We start from the raw sequence: 22,356 nt of genomic DNA, 5'->3' as shown, positions 1-22,356 counted from the left end.
TATAGTTTGTAAATATTTGAAGCAAAAGTTGCCGACGGAAAATAGCAAAGTTAAATTGTGTACGTGAATTTTAATAAAGTTTGTTTTTTGTTCGCGAAAAAGGAAAGAAGAATTCTCTCTCTAATATTTTTTCGTGCCGTGAAGTTAATTTTTTGATATTTTTATTAAACACTTGGTAGCGGCAAACATATTACAGAAAAACTTTGTGTGTTTCAGAAACGGGAGAGCAACATCGGTGAAACAGCAGTTTCGGAGGAAGATCCGGTTTAAAAATCAACCTAGAAAATTTCGGCTGTAAACAGTACGTGAACAAACACCAATGTAAGTAAGCAACATTTATTCTCGTTTAATATTGAAGTTTAAAGTGGGCGGAACAAGAACTAACGCGAAACCGTGTTACATTTTACAAAATTGTAAAATACAATAACGCACCTCTAACTGGAAATGTACGGGAAGCTTTTATTCGAAAGGTTGCTCGAAATTTCAAAGGACTATTTATTATTTGGCAAAATAGGCGACTGCACTCACAAATGCTCTTTACACTTTTTGAAAAATCTGTGTAACGCTGACCTTTCTTGTTGAATTTTAACAAATAACTTTAGAGCTTCTAAACATTTACCATAAATAAACCATACTTTAAATAAAAAATTTTACAATAAATGGCGAGTTTTCTGGCAGTAAAAGAAAATTTTGAAATGCAGTGTAAATCGACAACGCGTTAGCACGGATAACACTTATGGCTGTGCAATAGCCATTCCAAAGATTCTGGGCAGGTTACGGTCCCTGGTGTTTGGGAACAGTTCCGGTCCCTTTCGGGATCTAGTTTCACGGGTCGGTAACTTGTCGTTGCTGTAACGATCTGACACGGTTGGAAACAACGGCTGGAACAAACGAAACGACCCGTTGGAATTGGAATTAAAAGTCCACAGGGAAGGAGTAACGGGTTCAAACTGAAATTTTAACGAGCTCGTTTCTACGCGTCTCTCGTATTAGGTCAGGGTAACGTCGTTTTATCAAAACACTTTGGAACGTTGCTTCTTTGTTGTTCAATTCTTACGATAGATAGGTGATTTTTCAATAAGAAATAAACTATCCGCGTTCATTGATAAATTCTTCTTCAACGTAGAGCGATAAATAAAAAGGGCTTTCATTGACCCAAATACGTCAAGGGAAGTATACTTTCAGCGTTGGTATCATGCGCGGAAAATTAAGTCTGCAATATTAATTCATGAAGTAGGTAGCGACAGCACCGCGACAACCCGGGCAATATTTTTACTCGAACAACCGCGGCTTATTCTCGTTTTTCTTCCATTTTCTAGCCATTAGCTTCCTTCCAGGTCTGTAGCATGTTTCGATACCGGCATCTTCTCCTTCGGGTAGCGAATAAATTTCAAAATACAAGCGGAGCAGTCCCGAGGATTTATGCGGCTCTTCGCTTGTCGTTCGTATTGTCGTGAGGGTTATAAATTATTGGGATCAAATTCCTTTCCTTACCTCCGTTACCTTCTTTTTGCCTGTCTCTTCCGGGTTCTTCTTCCTCGTTGAACCTCCAAAGAATCTTTTATCCTATTTTCCGTTAGGTATCGTGTGATCTTGAGTAATTTACCAGTTGGATTAACGTGTTTTTCGTGACCAGGTGAATTCAGTTTAGATTGAATTACTTAATAAATTGATTACTCAAACGTTGAAATATCACGGATTGTCTAATGTCTAATCATACAATTTCTTCACAGCTTCGTTCTTAAATTATTTCGTTAAATTAAATTTGTAATACCGATACATGATAGTATTTCCTCGTTAAAAAATGATTAGAAATAAAGATGCCGTCGAGATAGCACCGTCAAGATGAAGATTACGGTTTCAATATCGTCTTTGACGCGCGTGTATTTGATGAGCGAACGAAATGAGCTGGCAAGCTTCGTATAAGCTGATATTTCACCGTTGAGCGTGTCATTTGGTAAGCTGCAATAAAGAAGGTAGCGTAAAGAAGGCAGGATACCGGCGCAAAAATTGCAGCTCACCAATCTCGTGGAAGAGGGACTGACCACACCGATCCCGATAACGATCGTTATTAGTTTCAGCTGTAAGTTAAGCTAGGCGAAGGAAAGGGAGGAGGTCACAGCTATTATGCAAATACAGATGCACGAGGATACAGCAGCCTGTGCACGATAACAGAAGCATGTATATATGTATAGAAGACTGCATTATGCATTTCCGTACTCACTGTTCGCGGTTCGTGCGCGAATCACTGTAATTTGTTCGTCATTCGAGCGATTGTTATTAATCACCGCTTTATATCGCGTGATCAATAGCTGGATAAACGGTCAACAGGAAACAGAAACAGAACAAAAAATTTCATTTTAGGGTTCGTAAAGATTCATAATTTCTTTTTATATTTACCCCTTCTATCCACAATATTTGATATTCCTATAGAAATTGTAGCAATTAAACATTCAAACATCAGTCATTAATTTTCACCAGCAATCAGTATTAACGTATAATTGCTAAACGTGATTTCGAAATGGACAATTGATTACAGTATGCTTCGTACTCGAATCATAATTATGTATTGAAAATTCTAATTAAAAATGAACGAAATAGAGTTATCTACTATTTTGTACGTTTTAGATATTTTTTATATTTTCGGAAAATTTTAAAAGTCTCATCAATTGCACCAATTGATTTCCAATTCTTGTCATATCTTGGTCGAAACAATGGTACCGGTAGCATTTCACATTTCCAATAAGTTCGTTTTATTAGATCGCTTTCCGATATAATCCCAATTAAAAGGGTGAATTTTTTACCTCGCTTTCATGTTTTTATATCCTCCGGTATTAGGTGTACGTGACAGACGCATCGGTTCTGTCAATCAGATGTTAATTAAAAATAAACGACCTAAGGGGGGATAACGAACATAAAGGATACGGAGAAAAATGAATAAAAGAACTTTTTACTGTTGTGCCTCTATTATCATGCAAATCATACAGCCGTGTGCGGCTTGAATATATAAAGAATCATAATCCGGCTGCTTCAAGAATCTGGTATTCCGTGGTCGTCCGATGCTGAAACCGCGGCCTTTAATTAAAACAGTAGGGGATACTCAGCGTTCGAGAAGCATTCAACTTTTGTTGACGAAGAAATTAACCCTCTGCCTTAAAATTTCTTTCGCGATCACGTGTGTTAAAATAAAACAACGAATTGCTTGTATAATAGAAGAAAAGCACCTAGTATAAAACTTCTGTTCACACCTTCTATAGTAAAGATCTCGAGGAAATTATTTTTTAATATTTAATTTTTTCTAAGTTAATCTGATAAGTAATATCTTCGAAATCAGGATTCCGGGAATTACCACCTTATCACTTAATTATTTCTTTGATTACAATTAAAATCTTCGATCGAAATAAGATTTAAATTCCCATTCGGTATCTTAATCGAAATGATATTAACTCTCGCGGGGTTGAACATTATTTTAAAACGATACGAAAGGAATAATGAGAAAGTAAATAAATTAGAAGTCGGTAAAGTTTCTCCATTTATCAGTGATATTATCATCTCGAAGTTGCTATCTAATTCGAGGTTCTTCCGTGTCTGAAAGACATCCGCAACCTTATATCATTCCGCAACCGCTTATTAGGTATTCTATAATTATAACTGTCTGCCACCTGCTTTTGAATAACGAGCCACTTCTTACGCAGCTTCATTTATCTGCACGTCTAATTCGGAAATAGTTCCATGCATACGTAACAACTTTCTCGAATAAAATACCGCATTAAATAATATTCGTCTCCCATAATTTCTACTCATTACGCGGATAACTGAATTATCGTACATTTTGCTCTGATTACTTTTGACTCCTATTCTACACGGTTTACTTTCATTTCTGCGATCGATTGTCACGCGTTCAATATATTCGAAATTCCACGGCCATTAGTTATTTCAAACCTTTTGTCGTTGTAATTTGGAATTGGACCGTTTGAATAGCGACCAATTGCAACGTTTTACAAATTAAGCGCTCGAAACGGGCGATCTATTGGTTGAACCCGACGAAAGGGTCAGCAGGAAGGATGCGGTAATATCACAGTCGCTGCCCTTGCCGCTGCAGATTAATGCGATTTAAACGCGAGGATAATCAGGGAGTTTCGCACAATTAACGTGCGCGCGGTTCGAATTGAGTTAACCTAACACCGAAATCAGGGAATGTATAATTGAGTTGCACTTTCTCACCATTGCGCGTCTTCAAATTGTACGAATACGAAGTAACATCGTTCGAATAGAAAAATGTTATTTTAAACAGTCTTCTTATTATACTAATTAAAAATTGAAAATTTCACATGAAATTATGGGGAGTTTGAATCATCATTTTGAGCAAAAAAACAAAATAGCAAGTAGTAACATTTAGAATGTAACCTTGTTAAAATCGGAGATTTATAAAATAAGCAGCAGAATTATTAAACGTAATCTATCCGTTTACACGTGTATACTGGGACAAGTATCTGTTCAATGTCTGTTGCTTTCGAGATACCTGGACCAGCGATGAACTCGTAAATACAGTGGCATATCTAGGGTCTCGGTCAATAATTATCTGTCGAGCTCGAATAGTGTTGATCATTCTCCGGTGTTATCGTAGTCAAAGCTCGACGTTGAAACTGTATCATCGAGAATGATGAACGCTCTGATGGAACAATCGACGACAGGATTGGGACATTTATAGATGCGTACTAGAACGCTAGAATCGTCGATCCTTGTTTTCATTAAACAATTGATCGAAAGATTACAAATTTTCGGTTTATCAATCTCTGTTTAATTATTTTTTAAATTGCATTTCAGCAAATTGAATAAATTGAACCGAATCTCCTTGATTTCCAATTAAAAGGGCTGGAATATTAAAAATTTTATTTCTATTCAAGATTCTCGAAATGTCTCATTCTTCGTTCCAAACACTAGAAAATTAATAAACTTCCAATGGGTAAAACATGAATAACAAGTATTTGAATGACGTAGAAAATGAAAGAAGCGTTTACCGTTTCTTCCATTTCACAGTTTTAACCTGTCACAATTAATTCCCTCGGGTTCGTCTATGTACAGTAGAAAATTAATAAAGTCACGGCATAGTTTTGCAAAAGCGAATTGAAAGACAGAAAAAACTTTCACCGAGTCTTTCACATTTTTCGATGATAAAACTCTGACGTCCCGATGGATTTCGAAACTTCTTCAACTTATAATTGGATTCCTTCAGCAACTAGCAATCCGCGAAATTCAGTGGTTTTTGTCGACAATGAAAATACAGATTAAAGCCACGTAGAAAGTTATATTTACGAATGAAAACATTCGACTGACCTTTCCCAAAGTTTCTCCAAAAACTTCCTGAAACTCTGAATTGTAAAAATTTCGAAGTCAACGTCCCGCTTCCTCTTCTCGTTCCCCTGAAAACGCGAGCCTCGAAGCATGGTATCGAAAGTTGTTCTGCGAGAAATTTCTTCGTCACGATTCGCTGAACACGACCCTCTTGACACCCCTTTATCGTCCACTGTTTGCCCTCTAGAAACAAGGTCAGAACGTGTTTGAAGACCAATTCGAAAGTTGGATAAAGTTGCTACCCCTAAAAGTCTGTTAAGCTTCTTCTTTCGAAAGGAAAAAGAATTATCAGGAGAATTTAAAAAAATTCTCCACCTATTGTTCTTAGCTTCTAGATTTTATCCTCACTTTTCTATCGAAACGTGCATTTGCATGAAAATCCTCGATCCAGCGATAAATATATGGAAAAGAATGTCGTTCGAAACTTTTGCACTTTACTGTAGCACAATAACATTTCTCTCGACGAGTCACCGCTAAACACACCGACCCATCTAAAAGGGATAAAAGCAGCCGGGACACCTGGCGTGAATGAATCTCAGCTGTCAACATAAAAATACCCGAGACGAGGATCTGTCTTCAGGCTGTGAAACATTCAGAAGTCTGCCGCGGTCGACGAGACGCGCGAAGGGGGTGTCGTTGGTGGTTGGCGGAAAACGCGTCCGCCCATAAAACTCCAAGATTACGCGATTCGTTTTAAGGGAAGCCCGTACGAGGACGTAGCGACATGACGCTTTTCTCGTTGCTCTTTCCATTCTTTTTTCGGCCAGAGAGATAGAAGCCGTCTATATCGAACGGTATCGACTGCTGCGGATCTCGAGACTGGGTCGACTGTGATGTGCCGGTAGTTGGCAACCGGCCAAAGCCGTTTCCGTAGACAAATGTCCATTCAACCGCGAGGAAGTAAGCCTGTTTACGCTTTGCTTTCTTTGCTACCTTCCCTCTTTTATATCACGAGCCTGCTTCTACGCTTGGAACTGGAAATCGGTCACAGACACACGTTAGAGGATCATGTGTGTCAGAGACTGATCGATACGTGTGAGTAAGGTCAGACTCTCGCCCCGTATAAAACCAACGACCAGCTCTGTTTCCCTCGATATTTTTTTCTTCTACGAGTCCGAAACAGACGACATCCTGGACGAATGAAACGGACCGAACGTTTTCGATCCAAAGGATTTTGGTCGACGACTAATGCGCGTTCGCGTGGACGTTGTTTTAGAATAGCGTTTTGGATGGATTTTTGCGATACAAATACAGGAAGGTCTCTGTGATTAATCGAGAGGTAGATTTAATGAAATTTATAGTTCGTTGTCTTATTTTAAGACACGTACTTTTCACATTTCCAATGGTTCCATCGAAACTGCACTTAGAAAGCGTTCCAAAACTTCTGAAGTATTGCCAACTAAAGGATTTTCTACGACCGAAATTCGAAACTATCGAAGACGCATAAATAGAGGGTAAAGTTTTCATCGAACTTCTTCGAACATTCGAAAGCGAAGATTTTATCGCTCAGTGGAATCCTCTTGCGAAGTGTGCAAATTGAATGTAAAAATGATGTTCAACTAACCGGTAAATATTTCATTTGATTCGTTCGACGAATGGTTCCAACTTTTCCCTTTGTAATTTTTCAATGTTTGTTTTCTTTAGTGAAATTCGAGCAATTTTCAACCCTCAACTGGTTTGAAAATTTATGACAGATATTTCTTGTGATTTTCATTGCTATTAAAGAACATAATATTTTTAAAGTAGATTGTACGAGCATCGATTTATAAAACCAACACATTTCGTGTTACAATAGAAGAGCAGTTTTCTTACGTTTGTTCCTAAATGATTCTTCAACGTAGTTATTCTGTTTTACTTCCATTATCCCGTGCCGTCTCGCAGAAATGATTATTTCAGACGTTTCCAAACGTGGCGTTATCACGAGCTGATTGAGCGCGAAAGAAAAATTTTCTTCCCCTTGGAGAGACGTAATCGCCGGTCTCGCTCGAATAAAATCGAATGAGACTCCGTGATTCCCGATAATGAAAATGATCGAGTGTACACAGGATAACGTGATTCAATCTGCTCGCTACTGCAAACCTGCAGAAGCGATGAAATACACGCGGGAAGAATGTAGGATTCGTAAAAAGAGGTAATTTAGTGGATGAAGGTACGAAAGATCCCAAAAGAAGGAAAAGAAAAACGATAGGGACGGAAGTGAAATACGAACGTAAATTAATGAAGATAAAAGAGGCTGATGGTGTTAGTTTAAATTCAAACGTTCAAGATATTCTTAAACGCGATCAAAAATAATTCTTCTTCTGGTTCTATTCTTGAAACTTGAACAAAGTACTCAGGTTCCTGATGCAAGGTTCTTAATCAAAGAAACGAACCGTAATCTCACGTTCTCTGTTTGAAGTTTGGTATTCTCTTGTGTTTATGACACGACAATTGCTGTGGGTAGTCAACACGAAACTCCCGTGCGAAAGTTCTAATTAGAATTTCGAGTTTTCCCGTCCATAAGGAACAATGTGGGAAAGCTTCAGTTAGCACCTCCTTTTCCTTGTATCTTGAATAATCGAGTAAAACGAAGAAAATGAACTTTTAAATGGTGTAAGTACTGGAATAACAAATATATAGGTAAATAATAAATTAAAATGGTTGATAATGAACGAATTTCCAATTAAAGGCTGCAAATGAGTTAAACGGGTTCACTTGAAAATAATCCGTTTTGTCTCTTATTCGAAGAGAAAAGAAAAGTTTTATTAATCCCACTGCCCTTCCGTCCGATAATTGGCATTGGTACACCCTTTAAATTTCTCACGGGACGAATACCACTTCGGTTTTCTCTCTCCAACCCTTCGATTCTTTTCGATCCCATCGGACGTGTCTGTACATCCAAAAATTGGAAACCGCCTCACGACGCTTATACATCACTCTGCAACTACGTCGACTTGTTTCGCCCGAGGGGATGGAACTTTGACAGTTTCGAGGGAGTGAAATTCTTCGGAAGCGTGTATTAAATGGATCGTACACCGTAAAAATTCACGAAAATAAACTACTTCGGCGGTCGACTTAATCATACAGTAGAGACGTTTGACAAATTTGCAAATTAAATTAGAAATACAGGAGGATGGGGGTATCGCTTTAATCAAATTGCAAATTTCATTTAAAAGAAAATTATTCTGTTTTAAAGAATCGACTTACAAATTTCGTAGAATACACGTTTAGAAAAGCCTGGCAGAATCGATTTAAAGCTGAAAAAAATTCCACCGCGACTGTGATAAGTGAATAGAAATTCTGCTATTTATATTCTACGCCGATTTGATAAATGTGGTCCGCGCCCGACGATTTTGTGGCTGACCAGCACGATCCGATTCTACTATCGCTGATCGAACCGAACCAGTTGGCGAGACTATAAACGAGATATGGAAAAACAGGATCGCGCAGGGCCACGATACGATCAATCACAAAGGAACAGTTTTTAATGCTGTTCGATCGAGATTTCGCCAGCGAAACGTTAAATCACCCTCATGAATGGAATACCTTTATCGTCGAAACGATTTTTAAAGAACAGAAGGTTTGATTTTGAACGGAACAGATATAGTAAAATTTACAATATAATAGTAAGTAATATATATTAATCGTGATACATTAATAATAGTGTCCATAATTATTTGAATCTCCGATAAAATTAATGAACCTAACATGAAGCATAAATTCTGGTAGTTATACTAACAAACTCTATTGTTTGCGGTACAACATTAATAATAGATTGCGTAATTACTTAAGTCTATGACAAAATTAATGAACCTATGGTGAAGAATAGATTGTAGTAGATAAAGGGTAGCAAGTAACAAGCTCTATTATTTGCAGCACATGTTCTAAATTAATTAACAAAAAATAAAGTAGTATTTTATCGAAAGTATTAACAGTTTTTCGTGAATTTGCAGAGACAGATAGAAGCTCTTTAAAGTCGCTAGATCGACGATAGGGAATTCATTAAGCGGAATTAACCCAAGCAGGTGTATGAAAAAGAGCGTAGATTTACCGAATCACTGGGAAATGAAGTGTCGTTCATTGCGGGCTTTAGTATCAGCTAGAGGACATTTATCCCGAACTAAATCCGACATTGTCCTAGAAAGTGCAGTGTTCTCTTGCACACGGTCAGTCGGTGGCAAGCAAAGATGCAATTTCACGAGGAAATGACAATCGTACAGCTTCCCTGTTGGAATACTAGCTTCTATGCTTTCACGTGAGCTTCACATCTTCGTTGGTTACGCTAAATCCCCACGAGCCGTCTTTATTTTCGTGAAACAAGAATCGTGCGCGATTTATGCACAGGTCCTTCGAGGCTTCTACAAACGACGTCGTTTATTTAAGCGGTCTGAAACGATTACACGTCTTGAATGACTGAATTCCAGCCACGTTCAAGAAATCAGTCTTCGTCTCCTATATGCAAATATACGCAAGTACGTGCACGTATGCGGTGCAATTACAGCGGTGAAGGTTATCCTTTCGGGTAATTGAAATTGTTCCTATAATTGAAGTTGTACGAGTCTGCTCAATGCTTGTTGTTCAGAATAAGTGGCAATTTAGAGTTTTGTTTCGTCAGTGACAAGGAAATTAACATTTATTACCTATTTCTCTTCTTTAAATGTATTTCATAATTAAAATTCTTTAATTAAAACAATTGCTTCATTCTACCAATTTTTTCATTCTATCATTTTTCTAAATATAAAATACAAATTCATTAAAATACACTTTGAAATAGTTTTAACTTGTGCTGCCATTCATCGTAGTGTACTCTAATTTGCTGGGCGAAGTTGAACAGTTTATTACAAGTTACGTCCTCGTTTTGTACAGTGAATGTACAAATATAGGGTGGGTTGGTGCGCGAGACACTTGAACAATGACGTCTGCTTTATTTCACGCAAGGGCGGTTACAATGACTCCTTTTATCGCCTGGCAAGGGCGAATTGTCGAGTATGTGCAACGAAAGGGCGCGTACAATGATTCCAGCGTCACTTCGCGGTGGGGAAGTAAGATGTACACTCTGTGACAAAATTAAAGGGCACTCATAATTATTTCATATTTCATATTTTTCCGAGGACTATCAATAAACCCAGAGAAGAGAAAAATTCTTGTATCAATTCTTTTGGACCACTTGGTATAAAAAAGAAAGTGACGTTTAGAAAGGAAGAGACACAAGGGTAATGTTGAAGGTCCATCAATCTTGTTAAAGTTTCAAGCGGAATCCGCGATTCACAAGGAAACAACAATCGGAGACAGGGAAGCTATTTCTCTTGGAATCACTGTTTCAGGGATATCCAATTTGTTCGCGACTGTTCCAACGAAACCATACGCATTTCTCTTCCACGGGTTTTTCAAAGTTTTTCACGGAATCCTGCTTCTCCCATAGAATTCAGCCGTTCAGTCGGAGTATGCACGAGTGTTCGTAGAACTGGCGAAAGCGCGCAGTTTTCTTCGATATTAAATTGTGTATCTGATATCCGAGGAGAATTTGTTCTTATGCCGAACCTCCAGTGAATTTCATACCGCCAATCATAGTGAATTTCGAATGAATTTTCCTTCAGTGACGTTATTATACAGAACAAAAGGATAACAGTGGTATGTCTCGCGAAGATGATGCAAGTATACTGCAGTTACGATGCACTTGGTCGTTTTCATCGTGTCATTTAACGTGTCGAATAACGTTGGCTTGCAATCTTTGAAACGAACAATACAACAGGCGAAAATGGAGAAATGGAGTGACCGAACAGGTAAACGATCCGCCAGGATTTACTCCTCAACGTCCTTGAGCGAACAATTGATTTTGGATGTAGAATAGGGAAGAGGATCGCGCGATATCAGTAGTCCAAGTATTCCATCAAATGTTTCCCCTTCGAATGACTACGCGATCTCCGGAATCAATTTGTATTCAGTGTAGCAACAGAGCTCTCATCGACTCGAATAAATTTTATACATTGAAAACTACTTTCCACGGTCGGGATAAGTTCGCGATACGATGTAGCCGATAAAACGAAGGTATTTCCGATATTACCCTATACAATCTTCTATTCTTTGCCATCATGACTGGCATTAATATTTAAACACCAAGATATTTGGAAAATTACCCATCTGTATGTGGGCGATGCTCGAATTTCCATACGAATCCATCACCTTTGTTATTGGAAATTCTTTATTCCTTTGAAAATATTCGTATAGGTAGATAATATCAGTGAGAAATAAAAATTATTATCCAATAGAAGAGTTTCAATAGTTCCAAAGTGGTAATCAACGTGTTAAAGGCTAGGTGCTAAATGGAAAAAATATTTTTTCATTTCGTTGAATTCCTTCTGAAGCTGAATAAAAAGAGTGTCTCGGTAATGAAGAAATCATCATGAAAGTTTTCACGATGAAACTCACCATTTTATAACTCCCGTTTATTGCCTTGCAATTTCTTGATTAAAGACAGTCACGGAGAAACGTGCCCGATGGTACTTACACGGCTTACTTCCATCTCGTTTGCATTAATTGAAAGATATTTATTGTTTTTTTTTTCTTTTTTTTTTCTTTTTTGCTGAGCTTTCGATCGTTCAGGCTGGTGAATGAAATCGTTTTATATTTTTATTTCTCTTTTGTGAAACGTTCGGCATTCTGCGAACGGAATGTGATAATAGAGAAGATTCTTGCTTGTTGGAATTACTGTTTCAGTCGTAAAGCCATGAAAGGTGGGATCACCCTTTAGGTAGTAACAGTGGAAACAAGATAAAATTTTATACCCGGGAAAAATTGTTGTCTCGCGTTCTGCTAGGTAAATGACGCCTGGTTACCCCGGAAGTTAGACCTCTATAACCCAATTTTTTTATATTTACGAAAATGAATTGTTAGAGTTCACTTGCTGAGTTACTTTGCATATAAAATTTGTAATTTTTACAAAAATGTTGAAAATTATATTTGCTGAAAAGAATATTAAATATTTAAATAAAAGTAATATTATTTTCGTTATACTTTATCTGGAAAATCCTTTGGTATAGACTATTAAAATTCTTATACAAAGATACTTGCAGTCGCTACATTTGTTTTAACAGTGAGAGAGAAATGTATCGGTCCCAGTACCGTTTCGGACCATTCGTTCTACGTTAAATTATGGCAATACGATAGTGGAAGAAGAATAAAACATTCGACTGACCATTCGTTGACTTGCACCACTGCACTCGCAATTTACGATTGACCCAAAAGTATTCTCTGAAAGATCTCAGTAAATTACTTTAAAACGATGTTTCTCATCTCCGTTACAACAAAATTCTTCCTATAGAATATTGCATTGAAAATAAATACACGAAGCAACAGCTCAAGTGGCAGATGTAAATAAGAATTCCAGTAATACCTGGTCAATATTCGATTGGAATCGAATAATTTTGGTGAAATAACGGATCGGCTCGTAACTCTTGCTACAACGCGGCTCGAAAGTTTGCCATTCAATTAAAAGTTATAAATGAGAGTGTTTCTGTGTAAGCTCACTTATTCGGTCAGCGAAGCATACAGATTGCGATCGAATGACTGAACCACCGGCCCGTGAAACAGCTTTAAACTGGGCTAGTTTAAAACCTGTAACAGTTACTCATTACTTCTTGCTCAGCTGTATCATCTTCAAAGTAATTATTAAACCGATCTTTATGACTTTTTGCATTTTCACTGCGTTAGTCATTCTGACACCCACGATCTAACAATGAGATTGGCGAAATTTAACTGAAGCAAGAAATTTTCAAAGTTCATCAACAGAATAAGCATTCACGTTAATGAATGCATTTGAAATCCTTGTTTGCACTTTCTCTTTATTAGAACGAATGTAGGTGGGTGAGACAGAAAGAAAATTCGTTGCACTCTTTCCAGCGAGCTTCGAGCCACGGTTACCTCTGTGCTTGGAAAAAGCGAAGAAATTAAAATGCAATTAACGGGCTTAAAGGGCAAAGTTTCGCTTCGGCTGGGAAATCGCTCGGTCGTAATTATTCCCGCGCATTAGCATAGCAAAGGGATGATCTTGCGTGAAAGGGAAACTTCGTTAGGCAATTTTTCAAAAAACTATCCGACGGTAGAGAAACGAGCGTCATCAGAGCGTTCTTAACGCGATCTGAATTCCACTTCCAATACCCCCAGGGATGGAACTTTAATCGATCGATTTATAATTCACTTTCAACGTCTTTCGAAATTTTTGGAATTTCTCTTACAACAGATGGATATTACAACTTTCATCTATCAAACCTTTGAGGGACCCCTTGGTTAATAGTGTTGGTTCAAAGATCGAAATTTATTTTAAATAATCCAATAAAAATATAGCATAAAAATTTCACTAAATATTTTTTGACGTAGTAAAGGGGAGGCTTAGAACGTGACACCTTGGGAAATAGAGGATAGGGCTGTAGCCCTCTTCAGACCTTTTCTTGGTCCAGCGCTGGCTGGTACCAAAAAATGATAATAAAAAAAGGAAATAAATATCAACTGTTAACGTGAAAGAATTTTGCTTATAGAAGACATTTTTACCGATTTAGAAAGCGTTTCCAGTCGTCTCGTTGCTACTATTATTAAGCTGAAATTCAGTCTGGAACAGACTAGAATGAGGAGCTAATTTAAATATTTCTGTGTTAAACACGAAAATGGAGTGTTTCCGTAGGTATGCAAATATGTTCGTGTTCTTAATCGTCGCTGTTAAACAGAGGATCGTCAGCGTTTGTAATTCTACCACATCTTTTGTTTTCGTTAATTCAACGAATACTGGAAAGGTCGTTGAGTTTTCTGTGAAGCTACTCTCGAAAAGCCGTGATATTTATTCTACCAGTTTTTAAGAACACTTGATACTAGGTAATAATGTGAAAAATGTTCATGGTATACGAGAAGAGGTCTATTCCGCTAGAAGCTGACTCTGTATTTTAGTAATACGTCTGATGTATAAAAAACATATCCGCAAAGTATATAAGAAATTGGTCCTGGATAATCTAGATCCAGGTTATCTATAGGAGTTTTATCTTTCAGGGAAAAAAATAGATTCCGTTTCGTTTCTGTCGATATCTGCTTTCATCCTGAATAGAGGATGTGTTTTGGGGTAATTTGTCGTCGTTGACATCTGATAAAAAAGTGGAGGGATATTTCCATTAGGAAAATATATATTATGTTTCTGTAAGAAACATGAATTCCTGCAGATATTAGGTTATTTCATATTAAATGATGGATTTCGAAACAAAATATTTTGCACCTAGGAAATATAATTGAAAAATCGGTCAAATTGGATAGAAAAATTTTCGAACAAAAAATACTCAATCTTTTCTGTTCGATAACGCTTTTCGAACTTTCTTCAAATTGCTTCCTGCAACTTGGTCTGTATAAGACATCCAATTCGAAACTAGAAATCTCATTCTTTCAGAAGACTGCTTTTGACATTTTTCATGTTTCAATAAATCTTCAATCTGATAACGAAGCTTTCCGCAATGCTGACAAAGTATCAGAAGATAACTCTGATGAAGAAAGTTCTCTTTTATTTTTAGAGTCTTGAATTTAATTCCATTTATTGAACTAAAATGGTAATTCCCTCGCGAATGTCCTATCGATCTTTGGATACTAGAGGGCCGTTAATACTATCTGAAGATACATTTTGGACATGGCCCATGGACCGATCGAAGATGGAGAATGTGGGCGAAAGCCATAATCGTTGCCAAGTCCATTTCGGCGTAGATCGATCGCGAAGACAGTGCCAGGATTCGCATCTCGTATGGCTGAACTGATTAATCGGCAATACAGGTTGAGTATAGCAATCGAATCACAAGGTGATATCGTTAGCAAGGTCGATTTGCTCGCCCATCGAGTTTCCCACGGGTCGATCGCAATTTCCGTGCAGGAAAAAGACAGGACCATAATCCTAAAGAGGTCTACAGTATGTAATGGATAAAAGTATCGTAGAATAAATAAATGGTAATTCATTTATATTTCCCAGGAAACTATTCACTAGATATTTATTATATTCATTATCTATTTCCCATTGACGAGTTAATTAGTCATCCCCCACTTAAAAGGTTAAATAGAAATTGAATCTCGTAACTGATCTCTCTACATGGTAGGACTCTTCCTATAGAATTTTCCACTTAAAGGTGATTAATGGATTGAATACTGGTTCTAGTAAAGCCAACATGAAGACAAACTTCGTAAGTTCAAGTTATTTGCTGTCACGAACTTATCTAGCGTGACCAAAGATCATAGAACTTTGCTTCACACTTTGGCCTTGCTTCGAGATATCGATATCTGTTCCAGTAAACCCGAAAACTACTGAAAACTCGCGTGTTAAGCGTGCAACGAACCTATTACGGTCAATCTTTTTTCGCTGAATTAGCGTTAATTACGACGAAATAGGGGTAGATGAGTAGTCGCGTATCTAGAATTTCATACAGCCATATTGCTTTGAATTTTGGATAAGCCAGAATACTGGGGTCTATATGAAACACGAACGGAAGATCTATGACCACGAGTCACACTAATTTTATGCAATTATTTCTTGATACTAAATTAAATATTAAATGTTATGCCACGTATACGTGTCACTCAAGGAAAGTAATGATTATCTGTATTTAGTAAATGTGTTAAAGCGAGTCTAGAGTCTATGAGTAGCAATATAACTTTTTGCATTTCAAACGTATCTCCCTAGCGTGAAGAAATGAATAAATAAATTCCTCTTCCTGCTGTCGGGAGAAATTTTTCGCCATTCAAAGAAATTCAAAGGGAAATCGATACCGAGTACTGTAGCTAAGAAACGAACGTGTCCATTTCGTTTCTATCGGGCAGCGTTCATCGGCGGTTTATTAACCGCAGAGGAAGCACGTTTTCGGCCGAACGCCGGCGCCGGTTCAGCTGGTATAATTTACGAGCAGAATTATCGAAATATAGGGTTATGGTGGCTCAGGTTGTAGGCCAGCCACGAAAATATATAGTCGATCGTGCTCCCGGTTGGCGCATGTGTGTGGCGACGTAACACGAGGCTCGTTATTAACTTCCAACTTCCTAGAGGTAGCTGGGTGAAAAAAAAAAAGAAAAAGGGGCGAGCTTCCCTAATGAAATATTAACGACTCAAACGATACGAGGTTCCCTGGGAGTTTAAGCCCCGGCAATAAACACCCCCTCTCGTCCTTTCAACTTTCTATCTCGTCTGCTTTCTTTATCACCGGTCATTCTGTCCCACCGAGTTGTTGCTTTTAGCCGTAGTAAATATTTCTCGAGCACTTGTCAGCCTCGGTTATCTTTTCGTGCGCGACGATGCTCGTTTAGTGATGGAATCGCGGCGAGAGAACACAAGCCCGTAACAAATTTCTTTCGCCGAGTCACGACAGCCCGACCACCATCACCTTTGAAATCTCTTAGCCATCACGCTCGCCTATGCGCGCACCTTGTGCTCTCGAACGATTAACAGCGGGCGAGATCTCCTGATGGCTAGAAAACGCGGCTAACCTCGTAACTCCAACGTCTAAGGTTACTTTTTATTTCATTTCTTTCTGGCACGCTGAATCCCCTCGTTTCGCAACGGTTGGCTATATATCGAGAGGGTGTGTTTTGCGCGATCTCGACCGGACACGCTACCACGGTACGTTGTTTTCTGTTCTCGTTCTACGTACGCGTGATAGCAGCAGGATGTATGTAATTCAACTCCCAAGAATAACAAAAGCGAATGGAAAGCAAGCCCTGGGCGGAAAAGGTTGAAAGGAAAACACGAAGCATCAGGGACGTTTACTCTTTCGTCAACTTATTGTTTCACGAGCAACGGCGCAAGGTCATGTCGGAGGAGCAACTAGGGATGAGGTCAACGAGTCAATTATACGAGCTCGACCTTACTCTATACTGCTTTCTTCGGGGACTTTCACTGTACTTGTCGCGACACTTTTTTCGGGGGCTTTATGGTGTAGCGTGGAGATAGTCAGGAAAGTGGAACGCCAACTTTATGAGGTAGCATGTTTATTTAACACCCTTCCTACCAGCCCTCGGTTCGAAGTTTCTCTATTATAGACTACTATTTTTTTTATAAAACAATGTTCCTTCAGATCATATAGGTCAATTCTATATTATTATTACTAGTAAAAAGTTATTTTATCCATTGTAGAATTTTTTTGTGTGAAAATCAATAGATTTCCCCATAATCTTAGGATTCAAGAAAACAACAAAAAACAAGTCCATCAAAATTGATCGTACGTGTATCATGTGTAAGTAACGAGGAAAGATCGTATAAGGTTTTATGAAACTTGTGTCCATTTACATGAGAAGCTTGCCGTTGGCTCTGTTCCAATAGTATTTTCACGCAAACTTTTGCCACAAGCAACATATTGGTTTCATAGTTATTTTGCTTTCGAGTACACATCCTTCTGTATCGCGCTAGAGCACGAGTACGAAATTGTTTTGCTTTACAATATTCACAATTGTCTGTTAAATTACGCACGTTATAAAGTGCTCGAGCCAATTTTCAACCGGAATTACCGTCACCGTATAGAATACGGAACTCGTTTCAATGTAACGAGACGTTCTCGATAGCGTTAAATCGTGGCTGGTATTTAAACGCAATAAGCGCTATAGTTAGAAGTAATAAATCAAGCCAACGACTATCCAACGATTGCCAAATTGGTTCGCATAAATCGTCCGAGATTTAACCGCGTCCTTTCTTCGCTAAAATGGACGATTCGATGTGTTGCGTTTGGCATTCGTGTGCGCTTCAACGTCGACGATGTTTTATAAATGCTGTGTTCCACTTATACCGCGCCAAACTTTTAACTGGAAAAGCCGAAATCATCGCGTTACTGCTCTGTACTTTTTAATCGTTCAAAGTATCATGGCAACGTAATGGCTTTAAAAGAACCATAAATGGATGGAACAAAATTTTGTACGGAGAGCCATTTTAGAAATGACAAAATTATAGTACATTCCATTCTGTTTAAAAATTATTTTACTTACCGTTTAGTACAAATTGTCTAAAAATTCTTCTGTACTTTTTCAATTAAAGTGGATGACACCCTGTGTAATGCATTGTCGTCGTATTAAAAGTCGAAGAAAAACGAAGAAATCGCGGTCAAGTCGTAATTCACGCAGCGGTTGTTCCGGGGATGCGAAAACGGGAGCACGTTTTACAATTAGAGCGATCGATCGGATCTCCCCTCGAAACGATTCGAATTAATGGAAATGACGAGACCTGTGTGTTCACCACAGGAAAAATAATCGCGTGTTTAGCAGATGGATGTCCTACCTGGGAGATTTATTAGATCGTGCACCTTCGTTTGTGGCTGAAGTGCCTTATCCTTTGAACAGATACTCGTTACAAACTTGGGCTTATCAGATGTAACAAAGGAATATTAAAAAAACGTTTGCGTAGTCATTTTATGGCACTTTTATTGTCAATAAAATCGTGTCTCGCTTGAATATATAAATTCGAAATTATCAGGATTTTGTTTGCAGTTACGGTAGAGTGTCGAAAACAACGAATCATGATACTTTCCTGTACGATTCTAAACCGCGATCGAACCAAACTATGCAAATTGCAGGCTCGAAGTGGGTTTTGTAGGTGACGTTTAATGTCGAAATGTCGGTCAGGCGTGCGCGCGACGTGTCGCGAAATCGCATGAAAACACGCCGGAACCTTCGAACGGGGTTAATTAAATCGTGGCGAAATCGTTTCAACAGAAACAGCGCGACTTGATACGATTAATTGGAACCGGTGGACGCGAAAAGTTTATCAATGCTGACTGGGGCTTTTCGTGTTCTTTGCACGTGGTTACCACGACAACTAGGAAAATATCCAAAAGAATTTTCAGTTATTTTTCGTAATCCGAATTAGAATTGATAAAAATTTCACGAACCGTTTAATCCTCTCTATAACTCAGTACGTTTCACTGGTTCCTCTGATAACATTCAACAATGCTGGTAATAATACAAAAGCCGTGGCTCGATTCCTCGACGCAGCGACGCACAAATCAACAGTGCCCGTACAGCTTTACATATCCATAGTTCTCAAGCGATTCGTGTTCAACATTTCCGTGGTCGAACAAGCCAGAAGCGGCATCGATATTTCATAAAACGCTCGTGATTCCGAATAAGATTTCTTAATATATTTCTCGAGCAAAAATGGCAGCGATAAACCTGGGTAGGTCAGCTCCTTCAATTTTCCACTCGATCGACGAGCTTCTATTTTTGAAAATAAGAAAGTAGAGAGGAGAAGGTAATATATTTCACTGACCCAGCGATGTTGCAACTCCATTCGGTGGCAATAGGTCGAAGAATGACCCACGTATGCGTAAGAAATCCTGTCTGGATCAGTGATCGCTCGGTATTCATTCAAGTTGACGCTCGAATCTTCGCATCGCCGCGGTATCCAATTTTCATTTCCACTCCTTCGCTCCACTAAATTCATTCGATTCTCTTTTTGCTTACGTTTTTCTTCATTCTCTGCGAAGCAATGAGAATCTAGCTTCAGAGTTTTTTCTCGCTCCATTGAGTTTCATTTTCATAACTTTTATACAGTCACGTTCGAGGACGCGCGGTTTATTCGAGCTGATGGCCCTACCTCTTCCAGACGACAATAGCTTCGCGAAGGGAACACGTACCCGTAATAGATTCCTCGTGACGTCAATGCACGAACCACCCTTGTCCGTTCGTCCACGGATCAACGGATCCCGTTTGATTTCACCCCGTCGTTGCCCTTTCCTTTTCGAACGGTTTGTTCTTTCTTCTTGTAAGTTCCGTGGAAAAATTTTGCGACCGAACGACGCCGAAGTAATCCCTGCTGCAGTTCCGAGACGAGATTTTTATTTCACTCGGTGCGGTAGAAATCAAAATTTGGTAGAATTTAATTTAGAAACAATCGAATTTACTTGAGATTCTGTGAATTCATCGATGAAATAAAAATTGAGAAATTTTAATCTATTAGAAATGATAGAACAGAATTTATTTTCAATAATAACATTGTTTTAGTGATAAAATATTGTAAGAGGTTGAGAAATTTCAAATGAAGGTTGATAAAACGAAAGAATGTCAAGAAAAATTTTATTCCTGAATTTTAAAAGCATCCTCTTTTATTCTTTTGTGTAAGTTCTGATCCAGAAGTAACGAGACCATGTTTGCTGAAGTTCTTTTTTAAATCAAAGTGATTTGCTTCAAAGTAGTTCCTTTGAGAAGTGATACACTTGTGAAGATGTTTTTCTGCTTATTTTTTTTGCTTATTAATTCCTTGGAACAATAGTGGAAGTTTACGTTTTTTAGTGCATTTGGTCAGAAAGTGAAAGAAGTTACATTCAAACTTGGAAATTATAATTTTACACATTCAGCATATATTTCACATACTTCCATGTGTAATAATTGCGTAAGTAAATATTCACAGCAAGAATAATTCCATTAATTACCAGAACAGCGAAGTTTCTCGTCAATATAATGCCTTCTCAGCAAAGTTGCAGCAATTAAGGATGAACTATATAGATACCTGATTGTCGGAGGTAGCTTATGTCAGAAACCATCGTTCCATGGCGGTCTTTATCAAAGCCTATGAATTCAAAGTGACGTGTATAGAGCCCCATCAGGCAAAGCTCGTCTAGCGAATTGGGTCGTTGTTGCATTATAATCAAAGCGAATCCTAAAATATTTCATTTCTGCCCATGCCGACAATGAGGACAGTTGCTTATTAATGCTGTAATCGGATTACATCTGAATCTTCATCATGATGTATGGAGAGAAAAAAGAAAAATTAATTCTGAATAATTAAACGCTTAAAGAGAACACCCCTATATTATCTTTCCCCATATATAACCAATCTTTCAAATCTCTTGCGATTAACAAAATTTAATAAAAGTATAATTCAAGAAGTTATTATAAAAATAATATAATTGTTTTAATTCGTAACAGAGCTCCCCGAATTGATTACAAAATCAAACTCACATTCGAGTGTTACGTGAAAGCGTTTCCTTTTGCAGTTCGTACTTAATCAAGCGATAAGTAACTTTACGAGCACGATTGTACTGGCTCGCTAATCAGCCATTCGTCGAATCAACGATACTTGATCGATTTCCTCCGAGCAACAATGGCTCTTTGAAAGGATTCCGCATACACGTGACGGATGCTTTTCCGTAGCTCGTGTGTACGTAACGTCTGTCGTCCCGTTTCCAAACACATCGATTCTCTCCATTCAATTCATCCATAGATGCCTTCGGTTAAAACGGTGGCGTTTCGTTTGTAAACGGCACGTCGTATACCTTCTTCTTCTCCCTCGTTTCATTTGAAAATTCTACCCTCTCTCGTTGCCACTCGTGTCTCCTATGAATTCAGATGCTTCACGGACCTTGAGATTTTCCTCTTCATTTGATCATCGATACCCCATTAAACTTCGAAGAATGTCTTTCCTTAGGATTCCCGCGCCATTGACTTCTTTTTCTGACGTTACGTACGACGAACGACTGTTTTCCGTGGTTTCCACTCGAAGTACGAATTAAAGAGCTTGTATGCTTGCCTGCAAGACGTGTATGATAATTATTAACAAATCAAATTTTAAAGAAAATAAAGAATCTTCAATCGAAACAATCCCTCGATACGTCGGTGAATAAAACACCCTGTCGCGATAAAGCGAATTTATTTAGAGGATTTTGCCGTTAAACTAGCCAGAGGCTGGGCATTTCTAGTGTGTTATAAAACTGACGGAACAGGGTGATCCTAACGCAAGCAACGTTACCGTAAAATATCGAATAAAACTGTGAGTGGCAGCGACAGCATTAAGTGACACGACGAAACGAGTGGAACGAACAAATAGGGTGAAGCTGGCAATAGCGAGGGAAAGAGAAAGGAGATATTACTCGATAAGCGAAAATGAGCGACATTCAATTACGGGAATTGCAGAACAACGAGAAACACGAGGCGTTCTCAGGATATTATTGACGAATTCTAGAATTTCATTCAGGCTTAACCCATCGAAGAGCGCCGGTAATTTCGGTGATTTGTACGCGAATAAGGAATTATTAG

At 38.3% G+C, this 22,356-nt stretch overlaps 1 protein-coding gene across 4 annotated transcripts in view; it reads left to right on the top strand.

Annotated features, from left to right (window-relative positions):
- LOC117606873 (zwei Ig domain protein zig-8) overlaps positions 1 to 22,356 on the top strand; it is a 146,343-nt gene that overhangs the window by 45,031 nt on the left and 78,956 nt on the right. For all 4 annotated transcript variants that reach the window (XM_034329869.2, XM_034329867.2, XM_034329866.2 and 1 more), the window contains one exon: positions 217 to 321. The gene's annotated coding sequence lies outside the window, so the exon portion shown is untranslated. The remainder of the gene's footprint in view (positions 1 to 216; positions 322 to 22,356) is intronic.

The sequence above is a fragment of the Osmia lignaria genome, chromosome 2, assembly GCF_051020975.1.
Source record: "Osmia lignaria lignaria isolate PbOS001 chromosome 2, iyOsmLign1, whole genome shotgun sequence".
NCBI classification, from domain to species: domain Eukaryota; kingdom Metazoa; phylum Arthropoda; class Insecta; order Hymenoptera; family Megachilidae; genus Osmia; species Osmia lignaria.
The sequence above is the reverse complement of the archived record's forward strand: the minus strand, read 5'-3'. Positions and strand labels throughout refer to the sequence as shown.